A 21,654-nucleotide genomic window follows, 5' to 3' on the forward strand; every position below is an offset into this window, starting at 1 on the left:
CATAATCCCGGTCATGATCAGACGCCCATACCCCTGATCATAACCCTAACTGCCGTGTCCAACACGATACTGAGTCCCGCTACTGCCGTGTCCAACACGGTACTGAGCCACTACTGCCGTGTCCAACACGGTACTGAGTTCTGAACGTTCATAGGGACGGTACTATTGACACGTAACAGCCTGATCGGTCGAACCGTTCATACTCCGGCTGCTGGTCATACTCTAGCCTGTACCGACGTGTTACTATATCCGCCTGATCGGTCGAACCGGTCATACTCCGGCTGCTGGTCATACTCCAGCTTGTACTGACGGGATACGTCAATAGTACGGAACCACCAACCAAGTGTCAGCCTGATCGGTCGAACCGGTCATACTCCGGCTGCTGGTCATACTCCAGCCTGTACCGACGTGACAGGGTTGGATGGTTCGAAGCCAACATACATAACTAATGTAATCTAACAGGCTTCCTACATGCACGCTAAACATGTAATCTACATATGCATACTGTTATACTAATCTTACCTGGATTCCGAATTCGGTGTCTTGGCCAACTCCGACGGAACTTTAATCAAGCGGCGGATTACAGGCTCCTAAACCATAAAAATCACAACACTATAAGTGACACGCTAAATCACTTCCCGGGGACTTAAACTAGGAACTAAAAGTTTCCCTATCGATAAAAAGCATGGCAATACCCCCTAAAACATAAAAACGAGGAAAACACGAGTTTCTGAAATTTTCCCAACCGGTAGACCGGTTGCCCAACCGGAATTCCGGTTCTGGGAATTTTCGAAGCCCATCCGGAATTCCGGATGCACAACCGGAATTCCGGTTCCTCGCAGACAGAATTTCAAAAATTCATATCTCAACCAAATCAACTCCAAATTGATTCAAACCTTCCAGACCTACTCCATATAACCCAAATAACATTTCTAAAGCATCAAAACCACCCAGATTGCACATAAATGAAAAACACCATTAGAGCTCAAGCTTTGAGTTCTAAACTCAAACTTGAGCAACCCTAGCTAGCATGCAATCAAATCACTCTAAACTTACTTAAACAAGCTTAACTAAGCCTCTGAAAACAATTAAAAACATCAACAATATCACAGCAACAGAACATAGACATTTCTCTTTGAAAACCATATTTTTGAGCTAAAAATCAAAACTTTGAACAACACAACTAGCATGCATCATAACCAGCTCTATTCTACTCAATTGAACAAGATTAAACCTCTGAAATTATATCACAAACACAGCAGCAACAACACCTCAAGTAAGCATGCATTTACTCATATTTTCACCATTTTTATTCAAGAATATAAAGGGAGAAAGTTAGAAATCACCTACCACAATCAAGAGCTCACAAATTAAGGTTGAATCTAGCTTGAAAATCAAAGAAAATCCCAGCCCTTGAACCCCAAGCAACCAGCCGAAAAGAGACAAAGAAAAGAGAGAGTTTTTTCTATTTTTTCTAACTTTGTGATTTTTTTTAAAATGAAAATGAAAAACATGCAACCCCTTACTCTTTGTTTCAGCCAACATTAATATCAATAAAACACTTATTTTTCAATAATAAACTCACTAGAAGACAAAATACTAATGGGGCAAAAAGACCAATTTGCCCCTCCACACTAAAACCACATAAAAATCACTAAAGGGGTATTTTTGGGAAATTCTAAATTCCCGGCCATTCCCGACATTCCCAATGTCTAATAAACTGCCCCAAACTACTAACATACTAAGTTGTGATTTCTACTGAGCCAAACACCGAGTTCCAAAATACTGGGCACCGGAAATGCAAAATATGAAACCACTGAATGACATAGCAATGCATTTCTGAATTCAATAAATAACAGTATAATAAATTATTTAAATGGCTATAAATAATTTCGTAATTAATCATAATTAACTGCTAATTTCCAAATTAAACTAAGCGGTCTTTACATATAATTATGAAATAAATCATCTGAACCATGCAACATAAAATGTTATTTCTGATCTTTATTAATAAGTAAATCTGATTATATTGAAATGAGTTTTATTTAGGGCACAAAACCCAACATTAGAACCCTCATTTTTCATATTTTCTTCATGTTTAAGGTATTGGTACCCTAGTGACCTATAGGGAGACTTATGGTGATGCATTTAGAACAGGTTAGGTCAAGTGATTAATCTTTCTTTTCGTTGTTGTGACATAAGGCCCAAGATCGTTGATCTTTCTCTATTTAGGTCAACCAACACACCTGAATCGAAACTCAAGGTAAGAACAGTACATTCAACATAGCATGTTAAGATATAATTATTATCATTATGAGTCGATTATGATCAAGGTAATGGAACGGTGATTACCGTTAAGTGGACTAAAGTCATGATATCAAGTGAAACCATTGTTAGGTTTTCTACTTGTCGATTGTCTTATTAGACAATGAGAGAGATGTTTAGATGTTGGGGTAGGACATCGACGTTGCCTTATTAGGCAATGGGATATATGGATGTCTTGGTAGGAAATCGGCTTTGCCTTATTAGGCAATGAGATATATAGATGTCATGGTAGGGCATTGACTTTATCTTATTAGAAAATGAGATATATGGATGCTAGGGTAGGGCATTGGTATTTTCTTATTCGGCAATGAGATATGTGGATGTCGGGTTAAAACATCAAGGTTTTCTTATTAGGCAACAACAAAAATAGTTACTTTATGAAGTAACACTTACATCTGGTCTTATTATACAAGTACTTAAGTACTAATGTTTAATTATGTTATTATTCTAATTTAAATATTTGATTGTTATATACTTTCATTGTTTACTTTTCTTACTGAGTCTAGGAAAAACTAGGGCAACCATGAGACGACAACCTTCTTTAGAAAATGTACAAATCAACTTATCTGGCTTGTATGGTCGAGTTGTCAAGGGTTGTTTTGGGTTGTACCTGATGTGTATTTTGACTTACTGTTGTACATAGCATTTTTGTAAAAACTTTTGTAATATGGGATCCCCGAAACAAATTTTTAGTGATATCATCCCATTTATGCTATGGTTTTACTTTAGTGAAGTTGTTATTATTGCAACAGATTTTATTAAATAATTAATCCACTATCCCTAAACTATGTTCCAAAACTACACATGTGGCGTTTTTGGGGATATGGCGTTAGAATAATACTTTAGCTCATCAGCTAACCCCAAAAACAGGCAAGAAGTAGCATCAGCGACCTCAGTAACACAAACTAGTCTTCCATCTATTATGTCATCAACATTCAAGACAAAATTAAAATCTCTACAAGTAAGCCAAGGCTTGACTGCCATTGTAAGACCAACAAGCTTTTGCCAAAAAACATGTCTCTTTGTTATATCATTACTGCCACACACCACTATTAAATAAAATAATTTGTTTAATCCTGGCATTCTAACACAAAAATGAACAAACTGGTTTGAATCCTCTAAAATTTCCATTTTTACAAAAGTTTTAAGCCAAACAAGTAAAATTCATCCTTTTATAGCCAAACATGAATGAAAATCCCAACAAAAAACTTAAAAATCATCAAATCAGCTACTTTATTTCCTCGAACCTTAGTTTCAAGCATTGTTCCAATTCCTACTTTATTAGAACTTAACAATTCTCTAGCTTTCACCTGTTTTTCTTTCTTATTAAAACCTCTAACATTCCAACAAAGTAAATTGCAGTTATCCATAAACAAATGAAGAGCCTTGCAATACACCAAAAGAGTTATCTCGTTGTTTAGTAGTTTGTTGTTTAATTATATCACTCTTCCTTTTAGAAATCTCCCAAACTTCATTTGTATCATTACTTGGTTTCACCTTACCCAACTATCCAGATGCATCACCCTTGTCTAGAGACTCAAAAATACACAAATTAGCCTTAGTAATAACATCCATTTTAGTAGATGAATCACCCAACTAGGTAGACGAATCACCATCCTCTGGAATTGAAGAGACCATTTTATCAGTTGAAAATGGGTTCTTAAAAGCTTGATCAGATAAATTATCGACCTTGTAACGCCCTAAACAATTAGGCACGCTACCCAAAATACTTATGAAACCCTAATCCCCTAGACGAGATTACTAATCAAAATAGCGCAAAATTTAAACTTTTATATTAAACAGAATGAAAATAAAACTTGCAATAATTTAAACAGTTGGGATCCCAAAAATATTTACAACTTTATTGCAAGTCTTTATCTTTCAGCCGGCCTAAGCGGCAAAAAAATGTTTCAAAATACATCGCTGGTAGACCTTTAACGCGCTTGGTCTGATATGGCTCGGACATGTACATTCTTCGCCCAGCTCCTAAACTCATGGCTGATCAGCTAATGCCTTACCCTTTCCTTCACAATAGAGCACCCGTGAGCCAAGCCCAGCAAGACAGTATATAACATAACAATATTAATATGCTCATTATACTATTTAAACAATAATGCCATTCATATATGTCTGTGTGTCACAGACCTGCATGTTACACTCACATACCTATTTATGTCTACATGGCGTAGACCTATGTGTTGCACTCACACATCTATTTATATCTACGTGGCGTAGACCTACGTATTGCTCTCACACGTCTAAATACAATAAGGCCTTAGAATGGTTCATCTCGGTTATGGTTACCGAGTCCAACCTGATTATGTCTTGAGTGCATAATCCCTAAATCTCATTACATTTAACATGGCATTGCATTTATACACATATATCACTAGGGTAATAACCCTAGGCCATCAACCGCTCATATTAGGGTAATAACCCTAATCCCGGTTACTAAACAATCATACATATCATTTTCAATATAAGCGCCACAGCGCATACTCTACGTGCTAATCACTGTCTTACATGTTGTCCTGCAATAATAAAGATTCTGAATCCCCGGGTGCTCCTGATCAGGTGTCGGTAATCCTAGTCACACAAATCTGGGAGTTCACAAATAGGGTTAACTCCTGATTTCACATTAATAAAGTATTCACATGGCATTTAAAATTTAGATATTCAGATAGAGCTCAAAAAGAGCTTTCCAACGGTATATAGAACTCCCAAATCGGAGTCCGAATCACAAAGTTATGGCTATTTGAAGTTTGCAAAAGGATTTGCCCAGAAAGAAATGAGTGCGCCGCGGCATGCTAAATACCATGCCACGACATCTGGGTTCAAAACCCAGAAAAACAGCAGCAAGAACACGAAAATCAGCTCCAAAACACAATCAAATCACCCCAATTCACAACCAAAACTCCCAAACCATAAAATAGATTTTAAATCATCATACAGGGAGTTTAAAACACATACTTCATGCATAAAATTCACAATTTCAGATTACATAAAACACATAATTCATGCTTCAAACTAGCAATACTCAAGCTCAAGAACTTGAGCTAAGAAATCCATCAAACTCAACTATTTTCCAGCAGCCACATATCAAAATAACATGGATTCGAGCTAGATAAATACCTATAATCACAATCCAAACTCAACATAAACATGAATCCCAACCAAATCATGCAATTACTCACTCAATTTACTAAGATTAAAATCAAAATCAAGCACATGCAACCTCAAAAGAAGAACAACTCAAAATATGCTTTTACCCCAATAATTTCAGCAAGAATTCAACAATAAATTTCACATAAACTTAGCAAGAAGCTACCTCAACTCCAAGCTCAAGAATTCACAACTCCAAAGCTCCAATCAACAACCAATTTCAAGCAATTATTCAACAATTGACTTACCTCCCTCAAAAATGAGCTTTTACCAAATATAGAAAATAAAGGTCAAATGACCATTTTGCCCCTATGGCTAATTTCCACCTATTCACACATACAAGGGCATTCTAGTAAATTCATACTCAATAATTTTCAAATAAAATTTTAGATTATCACCCATAAATTATAAAGCCAAATAAATTAATTCAATTTACATTTCAGGCCCGAACCCAGTTCGGCCCGAAATACCCGACTATGACTATACTGCGCCAACCTGTCAAAACACACCTAAAAAAGACAACATAGGCATACTATATAATAATATAGTTCTATTAAGCACGTAATCAAATTAATTTCATCATTTTACCCTACTCGGGTCATAATTACTAAAATGCCCCTCGCTCACCAACGGGGTCTTAACATGATAAAATTTATATTAATTCACATATATCGAACTCTATAATAATATAATTCCTCAGTTTTTCATAATTATCTAATTAGGGTTTTGCTAATCCATTTCTTAATTTTAGGGTGTTACAGATCTCCTCTTTAGAGACAGTTTTCTTCCTCTCATCAATTACCACTGTTTTCTTAGTTTGCCTTATGTGCCCAAACCTTCATTGATCTCCATAATGACCAAAGCCTCCATAATTCGAGCACTTAGTAAGGAGCCATTCATAAGCAATAGGGGCTGAGTCAAGACACCCCCATTCCTTTTCAAAATTAATCACAAAAGGCATATTCTATTTAATCTATATATCCACCAAGACAGGCGCAAATTGAGCTTGAGAACAGTCTTTAGTAATCTGATCCACCACAATTAGAGTACTGATTGTGCTCACAAGAGAGATGAGATAATTCATACCCCAATAAGGTAGACCTAGCCCATGAATTTTCACCGAAACAGGAACAGACTTATTCAATTTGGCAACATCCAAATCCGGACTCCATGGTCGCATAATCACAGGCTTGTTATCGAAATGAGCCACACAAGAGAAACCTCATCAAAAAATTTAACCAAAGTAACACCATTATTCATCCTAGCAATTCTTTCCAAACCTAGATTGCCCCAAACAAGTTTAGTAAAACCTTTAAACACTTTTAATGGGGGATTAGCACCCATTACAAAAACACACTATAGTCGGTTTCTAATAATTTATTTCACTTTCAATCTCATCAAGATCTAGTTTAGCATATACCTGACCATTCTTAGCACTTGGGGGAACCTTCTCTATTAATTTGGCCCACATGTCCTTTGATTTTGATTGGAGCTCTACAACGATAGCTTCATCAGCCCAAGATTTTCTCAATATGTAGAATTGGCTAGATTGAGGTTCCAACTGAGCTTCTTCGCATGCCTCCAAGAGAGAGGGTAGATTGCCATTCACCGCATTCATAAATTTTGACTGTGTTTTTGCTAGGCTTTCATTGATTGCCACATCGTCCCTGAATAGGTTCAAAGTGGTCAGTTGAAGCTTCTCCACGTCAACACTAAACACAATCTTGTCAATCTCCTTACCAAGCCTCTTTTTACATCCAATTTTAAGGGTTTATTTACCAAAATGAATGTCACAAATTTGTACACATCATCTTGAGGGGGCATATTAAGTATTAAATAATTCTTTTTCATGTTTGGTTATACTTATAGGGATTAGGTTATTCTTATTTTGGTTTGGTGTGTATTCTAAGGTTGGATATCTAACCCCATATGAAAACACATTTATTGTGATATTCAACACACTTTTCAGAATAATAAAGAAATATTTTCTCTTTATCTCTCTAATAATTAATGGCATCAAAGTCTGTTAGGTTTGAAAGGAGATCTGATGGGTATGATATGAGAACATGCTTCTAGTAGAATTCTTTTCTTCTTCGCCATTGAAAGAGAGAGAACCCAAGCTCATGCCTTTTATTATTTTCTGTTTTGAAATTTTATATTTTTCGTAAAAAGTAAAAACTTCAATTAATAACCTTTACAAATTTAAAATGGAAGCACACAGAATTGAAAATAAATAACCCATACAATTTTTGGACATAAACTTTACAAATTTATTGAGGGTTAAAGAATAAAAACATGAACGTTATTTCTTGAAAAGATTGTGATATTTGAAAAAATAATTTAAATTTTGATAGTTAAATTATTATATCCAACAATGACTTAGTGAAAAACTAGAGTATAAAGCATGATGACTTGTTCATTAATTAGCTATTAGATATCGTAAGTAGTTAAGTATGGGAAATTTGATTTTTTATGCTTACATTTGGTTGGAAAAAAATTTCTAAACAAATAATAATTAATATTTGTAAGATATGATAACTTTTATGATATCCCTAAAATACCCCCATTTACATCACCCCATTTACACCATCGGACCACCCCATCGGGCCACCATCGGGCCACCCATCGGACCACCCATCGGACTACCATCGGACCAAATCTGCTACCAATTTTATTTATGTTTTTGTACATACAAAAGTAGCATCAGGTGACCATCGGACCACCATCGGACCCCATCGGACTACCAATTTTTTTTTTTTTTTTTTTTTTTTTTTTATGTTTTTGCACTAAAAAAAAGTATGGAAAATTTGAGAGGGGTATTTTTTGGTTTTAGATAAAGTGGTCATATATTTTCAATGGTGATATGTATTAGTTTAAAAATAAAATATTAGGTATATGTAAGTATAGAAAATCAAATTTCCCTTAAGTATAATCAATTAAATTGATAAATATTGTGTAATTTTTTGGATCCAAATATTTACCATTTATTCTCTCTTTTTGAAAAATACAAACCATAATAGATATGTAATTATTTTAGTTCAACTTTATTTCTTTAAGCTCATGTAGCAATTTTCTCCATCCAAGGACAATTGGAGAAGATAAAAAAGAGTAATTTGCGGCGAAATCTTCTTATATTTTAATTTTTATACATTTAACTCCTTTATATTTTTTTTTGTGGCAAAACCCCCTTATGTTTTAGTTTTTATACACTTAACTCCCTTATTTTTTATATTTTTGTGGCAAAACCCCCTTATGTTTTAATTTTTATACACTTAACTTTTTTATCTTTTATTTTGGTTGCGAAACCTCCTTAAGTTTATTTTTCTTTGCAAATTTATTGTTTTAGTTAGATATTACCGTTAAACACTAACTGGATTACTATTGTATCGACTTCGAGGTTTTACTATTACATATACGCATGTGTATATAGTGGTCATCCAGTTGATATTTTACGGTAATATTTAATTAGCGTGTCAAATTTGTAAAGAAAAATAAACATATAGGAGTTTTTCCACAAAGAAAACATAAGGGAGTTAAGTGTATAAAAATTAAAACATAAGCAGATTTTGTTAAAAAAAAACAGTAAAAAGAGTTAAGTGTATAAAAGTTAAAACATAAAAAAGTTTCACTGCAAATTACTCTAAATAAAATAGAAAACGAAGCAAGCATTGGATTCTATTAAACATATTCTAATACATTTCTGTTGTTTATTTATGTATTTCACTTTAACTTCCAGAAGTTCTGTTTGGCTATTTATAAAATGTGGTCTTTGTGTAGTGGAGGGACAAAGAGTTGTCTACCTATTAAAAGGTTTGAATTGAATTTTGCTTTTCTTTTGTTAAAAGAAAACAATACATTGTTCGATATGTTTGTTCAATTCCAAACATTCATTTCTTCACCAAATATACAAACTCTATACTATACTCATGGAATTGGAGTCCCATAGACCACATTGAAAATATCAGTACCTTAATAATGTTCTATCTTTTAATGCATCCCCCATGTGTTTGTAATTAATATCGTGAAAAACCAATAAATATACTATTTGATTAATTTAGACCCCAACCCTAATCTCAATCTTCACTTGTCTTAAAGGAAAAGGCAGTGACATTCCAATCTCACAAACAAATTTTATGTGGTATTTGATTGGAGGTAATGAAATATAATAAAATGGAAAATAAATAATTTTTATATAGTATTGAAATATCATTTTAATAGAATAATTTTTCTATCATTTTGGTGGTAGGACTATTCTATTTTGAAATGAAAGGAATAGATATTCCAATACAAGATTAATAAAATTTAATATTTTTTTTTACATTTTAAATTTAATTTTATTCTTATTCACATTCTCATTTCATTTTCATTCATATTCTTATTTTTTTTATTCTTCCTCAGGCTACACATTCAAATTACACTCACATTCTCATTTCATTTTCATTCATATTCTTATTTTTTTTATTCTTCCTCAGGCTACACATTCAAATTACACAAATTTATTACACAATGATGTGTATAGTATATTAAATATGAAATTATTGAGATTAATTATATATCATTGTATGTAAAAAGAAAATAGAAGTTTTTTCTTTTTCATTTTTATACTTTAAAATAGTTTTTTTTTTTTTTTTTTTGTATTTTTGCAGAATTTCACATAGAAATTCATATATCAACTAACGGAGCAACATAAATCGTAATCAAAATCTACATAGCAACTCACATAGAAACCACTAGAGAAACCACCAGAGCAACTCAAATCGTAAATTTTAAAAAAATAATAAAAAATAATATATGAAGTAATTTTCTAATATTTATAATTTAAATGTCTCTCAATCATTATAAAATATAATAATCATTATAAAATAGTTATTATTTTTTTTATCGCTATTATTATTATTATTAATAATAAATATTTTCATGATATATATTTTTTTAATTTTTACATTTTTTTGAAAAAATTTCCCCTATGCTTGTAATATTTAGTTTCTATATCATATGTAATATTTTTAATTTTTTTTAACAACTAGTTTCTCAATATTAATGAGTGTGTGATAGTAATTATTATTATTATTATTATTATTATTATTATTATTATTTTGTAATATGTGTATTTTTTTGGTATTGTTTTTCAGTTGGTTTTTGAATTAGTTATATTTTATGTAATTGGTTTTTGTGTGTTATTTTTTAATTTAATTGTTTCACGTAATTGGTTTCTGAGTGTCAGATTTTTTATTAGATAGAAAACATTATTGGTTTTTATGATTTAATTTTGGAAGTCATTTATTAAGAGTTCATATGTGGCATGTCTTATATGTAATTCTCATGTTTTTCTATTTTATTCTTTAAAATACTTCACCAAAATATTTTTTTTTTCCTATTTTATCTTAAATTTTTTTATTACATCATGTTTCATCTTTTTTATTTTTATTTTCTATCATTTAAATATTATTATTTTTAATATATATATATATAAATTAATGGAGAAAAATCAATAAAAAAAAGAAAGTGATGGAATGAGAAAAAAGTGAAAGAGTAAAAAAATAATTTAATAAATATATAGCTCAATAAATAGTTGTAGCTATATTTAGAGAAGCTACAATATCATTTTTTAAAATAGCTTTAGAGTAGCTCATATGATAGATGAGCTATTTCACCATTTATCTCTATTTTGAAGGAGCTTATGTGAGTATTTTATGTATTTATTTGAGTTTTCAGTTGGTTGAATTTGGAAACTGATTTCCCTATTTAATTATTGATTTTATTGTTTTACGTAATTGAGTTTTAATTAAGTTTTTAATTTTGTTTTGAATTTCAAGTAACTGGTTTTTATGTGTTAGTTTCTAATTTGGTATTTTTACATAGCAAGTTATTCTGTGTTAGATTCTAACGTCCAACTCTAATGAAAACTAAGACGTCCATCTCTGGTAATGACGACAACTCGAATGATTTTCTCGGCGACTTATTCTGATGATGATAATAACTCCAGTGACTTTTTTTTTCACTTTTAGATAATGATGGAAGATTTTGTGATTTTTTCTGCGACAATGCTAACTAGGGGCATTCATCCAATTCAATCCGCACTATTGTGCTCTTAGCGCATCTAATCTACACTAAATACAGATTTCATATTTTGAATCCAATCCAATCTACATATTAACTCAAATCTAATCCACAAAAGTACAAATTGGATGAGATATTTTGAATTGGTTACTTTTTAATATTGAATTATTTAATATTTATTAATTTTTTTTCACATAACTAACAACAAAATAAAATAAATTATTGTTATTTTATGTCTCCAACAATAAATTAAACAAATAAAACAAAAAAAAAATAATAACAAATACAAAGGAAGAATAAAAAATATTGTATGTATGAAGAAATATTTATGGATATATCCAATTGATATACTGTGTTTTGAAATATATTTATATCATATGTATTAGATTTTTAATTGCTACTGTATACATTAAAATATTAATTATATATATTTAAAATATATATATAAATAATATGGATTGGATTGGATCGACTAATTTTATATGTTAATCAACATTAAATCTATAAGTATAGAATTTAGATTTTTTAATCTAATTTAATCCAATCCAATCAGTACAAGTGCATATATTCACTCTTTGTGAATTGAATTGAATTAAATCGTACGGATTTGATTGGATTGAACATTTTATTGACACCCCTAATGCCAACTCCAACAAATTTCTGATAATAATGGCTGCTTTAGCGACTTTTTCAGCTATAATTGTTCTTAGAAGTCTTATTAAGTTTATTTATGGTATTTTTTTGGATTTCTATATTTTTAATGTAGAAATTACACAATATATAAGAAAGTTATAAGAGTTTACTTTTTTTATAGGATAAATAAATTATACCATGGGGTTATGTGTTTTTATTTTTTTTTTTTTACATTTATATGGCCTTTTTATGCCATATTTTTATAAAAAAAAGATAGAAATTCCATATTTGTAAAACAATAATAAGTTTCACCAAGAAAGTCGCCGGTGTTGGAAAAGTCACCAAAAAAGTCGTCGAGAAAGTCACTAGAAAAGTCATTGTTTCCGAAAAAAGTCACAGTCGCCGGAAAAGTCACTGTTGCCAGAAAAAGTCACAAGAAAAGTTACCAAAAGTAGATGTCTCAGATATAACTAAAAATAGAACTAGTTCTGCAACATAATGAATATAAACAAATAACTCAAACCGGTTATAATTGAAATATAACTGGTTCTGTAACATAATGAATACAAATAAATAAGACAAAATAACTCAAACCAGTTATAACTAAAATAGAATTGGTTATATAACATAATGAATACAAATAAGTAACACACAATAACTCAAACTGATTACAATTAAAAAAATAAAGAGGAAATTAGTTCCTAAAATACTAAAACATAAATTAAAAATAAATTAGTTTCACAACAAAATACCTCATAATAAATAATACCTCAAAAAATCGATTATATTTTTTTTTTTTAAAAAAATAGAGATCAATTCTGAAAAATATTGAGGCATAAACATGAAAAGAACCGGTTCTATAACAAAATAAATAAACACAAATAATAACACAAAATAACACAAATATAATATAAAGAAACCGGTTATATTTATCAACTACTTAAAAATTTATGACAAAAAAACTTGTTCTGTAAAGCAACTAAGATAAAAACTCATACACAAAAAATAGTTAAATAAAATAATTCAAACAAAAACATCTGTTCAACATGCTCTCACCCACCAAATAATTACACTCATACCATATCTACTTCAAAAATAGGCATTCATTATGTTATCTATTTTAGTTATAACTAGTTTGAGTTATTTCGTGTTATTTATTTTTATTCATTATAATACTGTTATAGAACCGGTTCTATTTTAATTATATCTGGTTTGAGTTATTTTGTGTTATTTATTTTTATTCATTATGTTACAGAATCGGTTATATTTCTATTATAATCGGTTTGAGTTATTTTGTGTTATTTATTTTTATTCATTATGTTATAGAATCAGTTCTATTTTTGTTTATATGTGAGGCATCTATTTCTGGTAACTTTTGCAGTGACTTTTTCTAATGACGATAACTTTTCGATAATTTTTCCGGCGATAATGACTTTTTTGGCGACTTTTTCGGCGACACTAACTTTTTTAGCGACTTTTCTGGCTCCGGTAACTTTTTTCGGCGAAACTTATTATTGTTTTACAAATATAGAATTTTTACTTTTTTTTTTAACAAAAATATAGCATAAAAAAAACTCATATAAATGTAGAAAAATTATTTATGCTATAAAAAAGTAAATTATACCACATTTTTCCATATTTATAAAAAAAACTCCTTTTTTAATTTTTTTTTTTTTGGCTAATTAGTAATTTTTCCCCCTGAACTTTGACATGTACTAAATCGTACCCCCTAAACTTTTTTGGTCGTTAAAAATTCCTCTCGAACTATTGAGATTGTTAAATTTAAGGACTTTTGTCTAATTTTAGTAAAAAATTCTAACATGGATGAAAGTTCAAGGAGCGTGATTTAGTACATATCAAAGTTTGAGGGGCATGATTTGGTAGATATCAAAGTCTGGAGAGCATGCTTTAGTACATAAACAATTATTGAAACAGTAAAATTGAATAAAATTAGACAAAAGTCCTTAAATTTAACAATCTCAATAGTTCGAGGGGAATTTTTAACGGCCAAAAAAGTTCAGGGGGCACAATTTACTACATGTCAAAGTTTAGGGGGAAAAATTACTAATTAACCTTTTTTTTTATCAAAAAATACCATACTTTGTTATATTACTTTTTTCTATCATATTTTTGAAATTATATTAAATTTCCATACATTTTTGTAATTTCCTCATTACTTTTACCTTATAAGTTTTTTTTTTTTGAGTGTAGCGTAATAGTATTTTACAATCAGTTAATAGCTTAATAGCTTCAAAGTCCTAGGTTTGAACCCATGACCTCTCCCTTTTTTCCCATCCCTCCCTCACCACTAAGCTAGCCTTAGTGGCTCTTTTACCCTATAAGTTAAACTTATGTTGGACTAACCTAAATAAATAAAAAAAAACTTATGGTGGTTGAAAATTTATATATTGGTATATGTATGCAGATGTTTGTACTATTTAGTGGTAGTTATAGGCCCCGAAAATGGTGGTATTGCTGCTTGGGTCACCTCTCATCGTTGAGGTTTTACACTTTTTCTCTTTATGGGTTTGGGTTGAAAATTGTATTGTAGCATCATTATTGTACTATGTGATATATTATATAATTCAATAGTAACATGGAAAAAAATAAGTAGCTTCAAAAGAAAAAAAAAATGAAATGTTGTACCAAAAGTAAACCAGACCAACCCAATTTAAGTCATCTTATTTTTATTGTCGGTCTCATCCTTTCTTAGCTACCCAAATTAATTAATTGGCCTACCTTTTGAATCAGTAACTTGCTTAATACTCTCACCTTTTCTTTTTCTTTTCAGTAATAATAAAAGAAAATTGCCCTTTCCTTTTTCCCATTAGGCAAATGAAATGGACACGCCTAATAGAACTAAGTGAATGTTAGAGATGAAATTTGATTTGACACTAACATATTTGTCTTCATTTTTTTTTTTTTTTTTATATATAAAACCCAATTTTTAGAATTTTATTTGTTGTAACCAATAATGAATACAAAACCCTTTGGCATAATCTAAGAATATATTTTAATTGTTGTTGACAATTTGTGACATTGATGTTACCATTATCACAAACACCTCATATACGAGATCCGAAAAATACCCAAATAGGGGGACCTCATCCTCAATGGAAGACAAAAGCCTATTTTAGATTACAAACTCCTTTTTCACTAGGTTGTCCCCTCTCTACTACTTCCATTTCAAATGAAAATTTAACCCATATAAACAACTTACCATAGCCACCAAATATGATACACATTGAGTGGATGATATTTCTACCGTTTTATTAACCACTCAAATTTTATACATAGCCAAAATTGTTTTGTTTATTTGACTCAAAACAGACCCTAATTGATCTCTTTATACAATGAATAATGATATGTGCATTTACAATATGCACTCAATTATTATACACAATAACATGTTAGTGTTAATTTGGGGATAAATTTTAAAAAAAAAAAACACAAAACAATAAAAAAAAAATTACAAAAATACAGTTTGTACGAAATTTTTAATATTTTACGATTTTTTAGATTTTATTTACATAAAATATAATTTTTTTTATGTTGTACTCTTGTTATTTTGTTATTGACTTTTTGTTATTTGCATATTATTTTTTATATTGTTTTGGTGTTATTTTGTGTTGTTTTGATATTGTTTTCTTGTATTTTTATAGAATACCGTAAAAATATATGTAAAAAATGAACGTAAAAATATAAAAATTAGTGTTTAATGTAATTATCGCTTTAATTGTTACACTATTTGTATAATTTAAATTAAAAAAGCATCTAATTAAAATTGGTGGACTAGTGTAATCCCTAATTGTTTCGTCATCTAGAAGAATTTTTTAGTGTAATTTTTTTAATTGTCGTGTACGTTATAGTTATTTAAGACGTCCTGTAAAATCTTCAGAAATTCGGAATAATTTACAATATAAAATTTAATGTTCAAACAATCCATTTTCCACAAATATAAAATAAAAATTTTTCTAAATTTTTTCAACCCTATTTCAGCGTGTTAAATTTTTCTAAATTTTAAAAATTTTACAAAATATTTTAAATAACTACAACGTATACTACTAATAAAAATAAATTGGATTATTTTTTCTTTAAATGCCGAAATAGATAACACACTTTAGAATTTCCCAATATATATCTAATGTTTGAGTGCATATTTTAATAGGAAAATGATAACTATTTTTTTTTTAATGAATAAAAAATGATAACTATTTTAAAATAAGTGGAAAAGTTAAAAAAAAAAAAAGAAAATTGTTGGGTAAATGTGGTCCACAGTGGACCTTTAGTAGTATGGACCATTGGGCAGATGGGCTCGGCCCAGATGGATAGGATAAGAGTAGTCGGTTGAGAAAGAAACGTTTTAGTTTGAGCCCTCGTGCGGGTTGGCCGGTCCGACCGGACCTCGTGGGTTTAGCTGACCGGATCACGTGACATATGCGTGACTTTAATTCTTTATTTAGAAAAATAATTGAACTGACAAATTAACTGAAACTGTGAAGCTATGATGGATAAAGTGGAGGCAATGTGGGATTATTAGAAGAATGAATCTTTTTTGGGAATTTGTTATATTGTGTAAGATTAGAATAATGATATTGACCATACTTAAAAAAACATGATGTATGCTATTATAAATTATTTTATTTCGACCTTAAACACCAAACATAAGTACATTACCCAAAAACAAATCTCATTGAGAGAACATTTGTTTTTGTTTAATTGTTTCGTTTCATTATTGTTCTTATCATTATCTTTTTGGGATGGACATATTGGAACATCGAACATACTTGTTGCTTTTGCTTCCATCATCAAATATTCTCTCTCTCTCTCTCTCTCTCTCTCTCTCTAAAATCATAATAACTAATAAATTAAAGACATGGTATTATGGTCTATTGCCTTTTGTTATGTAACCATGATTATTTTCATTTGAAGAAGCTTCAGATAAGTGTTTGGCTACAGATAATGAATAATGGGTACTAGAAGAAAACATAACTGAGCATGTTAATTTTGATTTTTTTTTTTTTTTTAAATTTTTGATGGGATTAGTAGATATATTATTATATTTGTAATATTTAAGTGTTGTTTTCTTAAGAAAATTCATTAAAATATTTATATTATTACATTTATAATAGTTAAGTATGTAACTCTTATTTTTTAAATTTCTTGTTGGCAGGTCAATTAGACTAAAAAGAAATAAAAAAGACTTTCAAAATAAATAAATAAAAAAATATTAGGAAAATATGGGTGAGTAAAAGTAATAAAATGATTCTCTGTATTAGGTTCTCTAGCATAACCCTTGTTTGTCGAAGAAGTTTTTCTTCCTCCCAGACAGGCTCTGTCGACCATTTGTTTTGGATGGGTTGGGGTTTGATCGGGAGGATCTACTTGAGAAAACATTTGAACCACTTGGACAGAAACTCTTAACTACTTTGAAGGAATATCTCAACCAACTTAAATACCTATAGCTACTTTTCGAATTCAAATTTAAATAAATATTTATCTTTTAAATTAATTAATTAACCCAAAAACAAATTTAATAGGATATCCCTACTAATAGGAGTGCCTATCACTGTGTCCTAACATAGTAATAGTGGCACCACCCTTGTCCAAACAGTTTTTATCTTTTCCCCAATTTATTTAATTAATAAATTTGAAAATAAATTATTTATTATAAAATAAATAATTACTACTTTAACACTTCAAAATTTATTTCCTGAACATTATACAACTTTTATCGACACCCTTGACAATATTTCAAGTTGGCGATCCGGGTTCCATGAACCTATAATAACTAGATTATTTATTGAATCTCATCAACCAAATAATCATGTTTATTAATTCTATGATTACTCTATTATCAATATAGAATTGAACTCTTAGTAATTATAAAATTATATTTACTAAGTTTTATTACAATGTCCATTGATATAATCAATTCTGGTGATTAGTCATCCTTGTGTCAGTTTGTAATTAGTTTTAGTCAAATTATTATTTTACCCTTGTAATTACTTATTTATCCTCGTTCTGTTTGAATGGTATAGAGATGTAGAATTCATCATTTTTCCATAATTGGAGATTACACTTCATTGAGAATTTTGAGTGAGAATTTTCACATGAACTATGTATTAGATTTTCTTTGATTGATGAAAATACGTCTTGTGCCATGTGAAAGTAATTTGGGATTTACTCCCATTGGGTGAATAAATGCTTGTAGGCCAACCCTTGTGGGAGTATTCTAAGTCCTTTTCTTTTTTGTGTGAAGGTCGAATCTCACAATGAGACCCTTTTTTGGAAGTTTTGATCCAATGACTAAGTGGACAAGGGAAGGGAACATCGGGGAAGAATCGTAGCTTTATCGACTTACTGATTAATTGGATGTGGAGTACTTGGTTATTTCGGAAAAATTGCTTCTCTTCTTCCACAGTTCTAGGGGCAAGATGTTGGGGTTCATAATTGTATATGATGCTCCCGTATTAAAAAATACAACTACTTTGATTGGCTTCGAGTATTTTGTTGGGATGACATGCATTTTTGCTATTGGGATCGGTTGTCTAGTGGTGATTGTATCCATGTGAAAATTTTTGGCATAGCTTTCATTGTCTAAATTGGACCCCGACTATAATGCGCACATAGTATGTGGGGATATTTCATCTTTGATTGAAAAGACTGACTCAACATCGTTATTAAAGAGTGATACCCCAGTGGCGTTCTTTATGTGTGCTATTATTTTGGCAATTTTACCTTATGGGCATTGTTTTGTAAAATGGCCCTTGTTTCCACACAAGAAACACCTGTTTGAGGATTTTTTTAGGATGTTTCTTTTTTTGAAAGAATTTTTAAGGAGTCCTATTGTTTGGAGATATATACTTGAAGCCTTTTCTCTTTTTTTGACCTTCTACTTTGAGCATGAGTATGTGTCTTTTGTTGAACATTTGATAGTAAGACATTTTTGGTTGCATGCATGCCTTGTCGAGTTATTTTATTTGCTTCATGTATTCCTGTAGAAATTTGTTTTAAGAGCACACCTTTTCTAAGGAGCTCATCAACATTTGGAATAACTCTCCAAAAATTGTGTTCTGCAGTGTTCTGTTGTTTGCTAAAAGGAGTCTAAATATATCTTCTCTTAATGGTTCAGGTATAGATGCAAGGAACACTTATTTAAGGTTTGGATCGTTGATACGGCCGATTAGATAAAACTACTCAGTCATTCTTTGGAAGTGCAATTCCATATCCTCTTTTTCTATTAAACAACTCTTCATTTTGAAAAATTCAGCCCTGAAATGTTCGACCACTTGAGAGTCTTGTCTAAAGAATTCGACGTACAAGTGATTTAGTGCCGCTTCAATGGACTCTCCTTATAGAAATTGAAGTTGCCTGTATTCTCCAAGACTTTTCCATCAATCTTGTAGGATTCTTGTGAATCTTGATACTAACTCTAGCAAGATGTCTCTTATTTCTGCTCTTGGTTTTTGTGCTTCTAAAAGGGTCCATGCTCTGAATTCTTGGGAGCGAGATCTCCATTGATTTAGAGGAAGATCATCAAGCATGAATGCGTAGGGCTTGCCACTAAACTACTGTTTAGTAGAGGTATGCCTTTCTTCTGAAGACACTTCTTCTTCTATGACCGACTCTATTTGGTCAGAGTTTTGTTCTCTTTCTATTCGCGAGACTGCTGTTGTATGGTTAGTTGTCATGAATTGAGGTGGATTTGCTTCATCATCACCGCTTCTTTGGTCATTAGTTTCCCAATCATCAGATTGGCTAGAATATGATGACAAATCGTTGTCATCTGAGTTTTCTATCTCTTCATTGAGATTGATTTGTGGAAGATTCTTTAGATAGTACTGGTGATGATGTTTGTAATGTTATTTCTCTTTTTGACCATGTGTTGAGTACTGCATTGGCCTTTATTTTTTTAGTTGATCTTCTTCATCCAGAATTCTTTTTAGACGGGGAATTCAGTCTCCCCTTTTTTGGGGTGATGTGCTAACGGCTGCACAGATTTTGATAATGTTGAAAATATCCATGGTGTAGAGTCTAAGCCTGGAATGAGAGGTGTTCTTTCTTTCGATTGAGCTTGAGTTTTAGTAGAGACGTACTGGCTCTTCAGACCCTTTAGCTTTGCTTCTTTTGTTAGAAAAATCTCTTGGAAAACTTGCCTAGATTTGGCTATCTATAGTAGTTCTTCGTGCATATGTGAAATTTTGTAGATGGGCCTAGTCATAATGGTGTTGACTTTTAAAAAAATCTTCATTGATCTTTGTAACTTTGTGGGTGACCGTATAAAGGTTCTCATGTATCTGTTGGAGGGTCTTGTTTTGGGATAGCATGTTGTCTGTTTGCTAATTAAGGACAGGTTCGGCCAGAGGGATTTTCTTTAACGTACCATCAACTTCTCAAATATTTGAGTTGTGGACTTTTGGCTGGTGAGTGAGCTTTCTTATTTCATCCATAAAGCTGGAAGGAAGTGGAAATCTATCATTTCTACCTTTTAGCATGAAGAGGTGTGAGTCATTTGGTTTGTACTTCTTTGGTTTGTAACATTGGAGTAATGATTTATGCTCATCCTCTTCACATTCCCATCCTGTTGGTTGAATGTCCTCGTGAACCAATAGTTTGTAGGAAGGAATATTTGACTAAGTAGTTAAATTTTCCTTAGGATTCGCCAAGTGGGCCAATATCCTTTTGGTTATTTTCCCATTTTGCTTTTAGCTTATTTACATTGCTTTTCTTTTCGGGTGCCTCTTCTTGCTCATCAGGTGTGGTGCAATCTGGATAGTTACAAACGTCCCATATATGCTCCCTGAGGAGGATTTGTAGGCATATATAGGGGAACCATCCTTATCAAAGGATGATATTATTGGGCTTTAAGCCCTGAAAAGCCTATAAAGACATTTTTATTATTAAATAAAGAATTGAATAATTGATATATGCTTGAATGTTAAATTATTAATATTTATAATTGAATAATTTATATTATATATCAGAATATTCCTTATTCATATATGAGATTGTGACTTATAGCTATACAGAGAACTAAGGCCACTTAGTTATGAATAAAATAGTGAGCGACATATTATAGTTATGAATCTTTAATCAATAGTTGCTAGTACGGTTCACTGATGCCTGTTCTTCGGTGCAAGTAATCTTGGTTTAGATTACTAATGTAGTGAGACATCTAAGTGAAGGTGTTGTATATAATAGATATTATATATGGCAATGACCGATATGAATGAAGATGTCTTTATTAACATGCCGTTTATTATACAATTCATATCATAACAATAATTAATAGTAGATCGCCTAAATCCTGAGTAATCATGAACTCGTCATGTTCATGTTATTAGTTTCTTTGATTTACTCGTTAAAGTTTCTTAGAGAAGATATGATTATTACAACTTTTGTTTTGAGAATCTAATAATACGGATAGCTGGGAACATGATTTACAATTATGGAATCTTGTCTTTCCTAACG

This window comes from Cannabis sativa, chromosome 6 (assembly GCF_029168945.1).
Source record: "Cannabis sativa cultivar Pink pepper isolate KNU-18-1 chromosome 6, ASM2916894v1, whole genome shotgun sequence".
NCBI classification, from domain to species: domain Eukaryota; kingdom Viridiplantae; phylum Streptophyta; class Magnoliopsida; order Rosales; family Cannabaceae; genus Cannabis; species Cannabis sativa.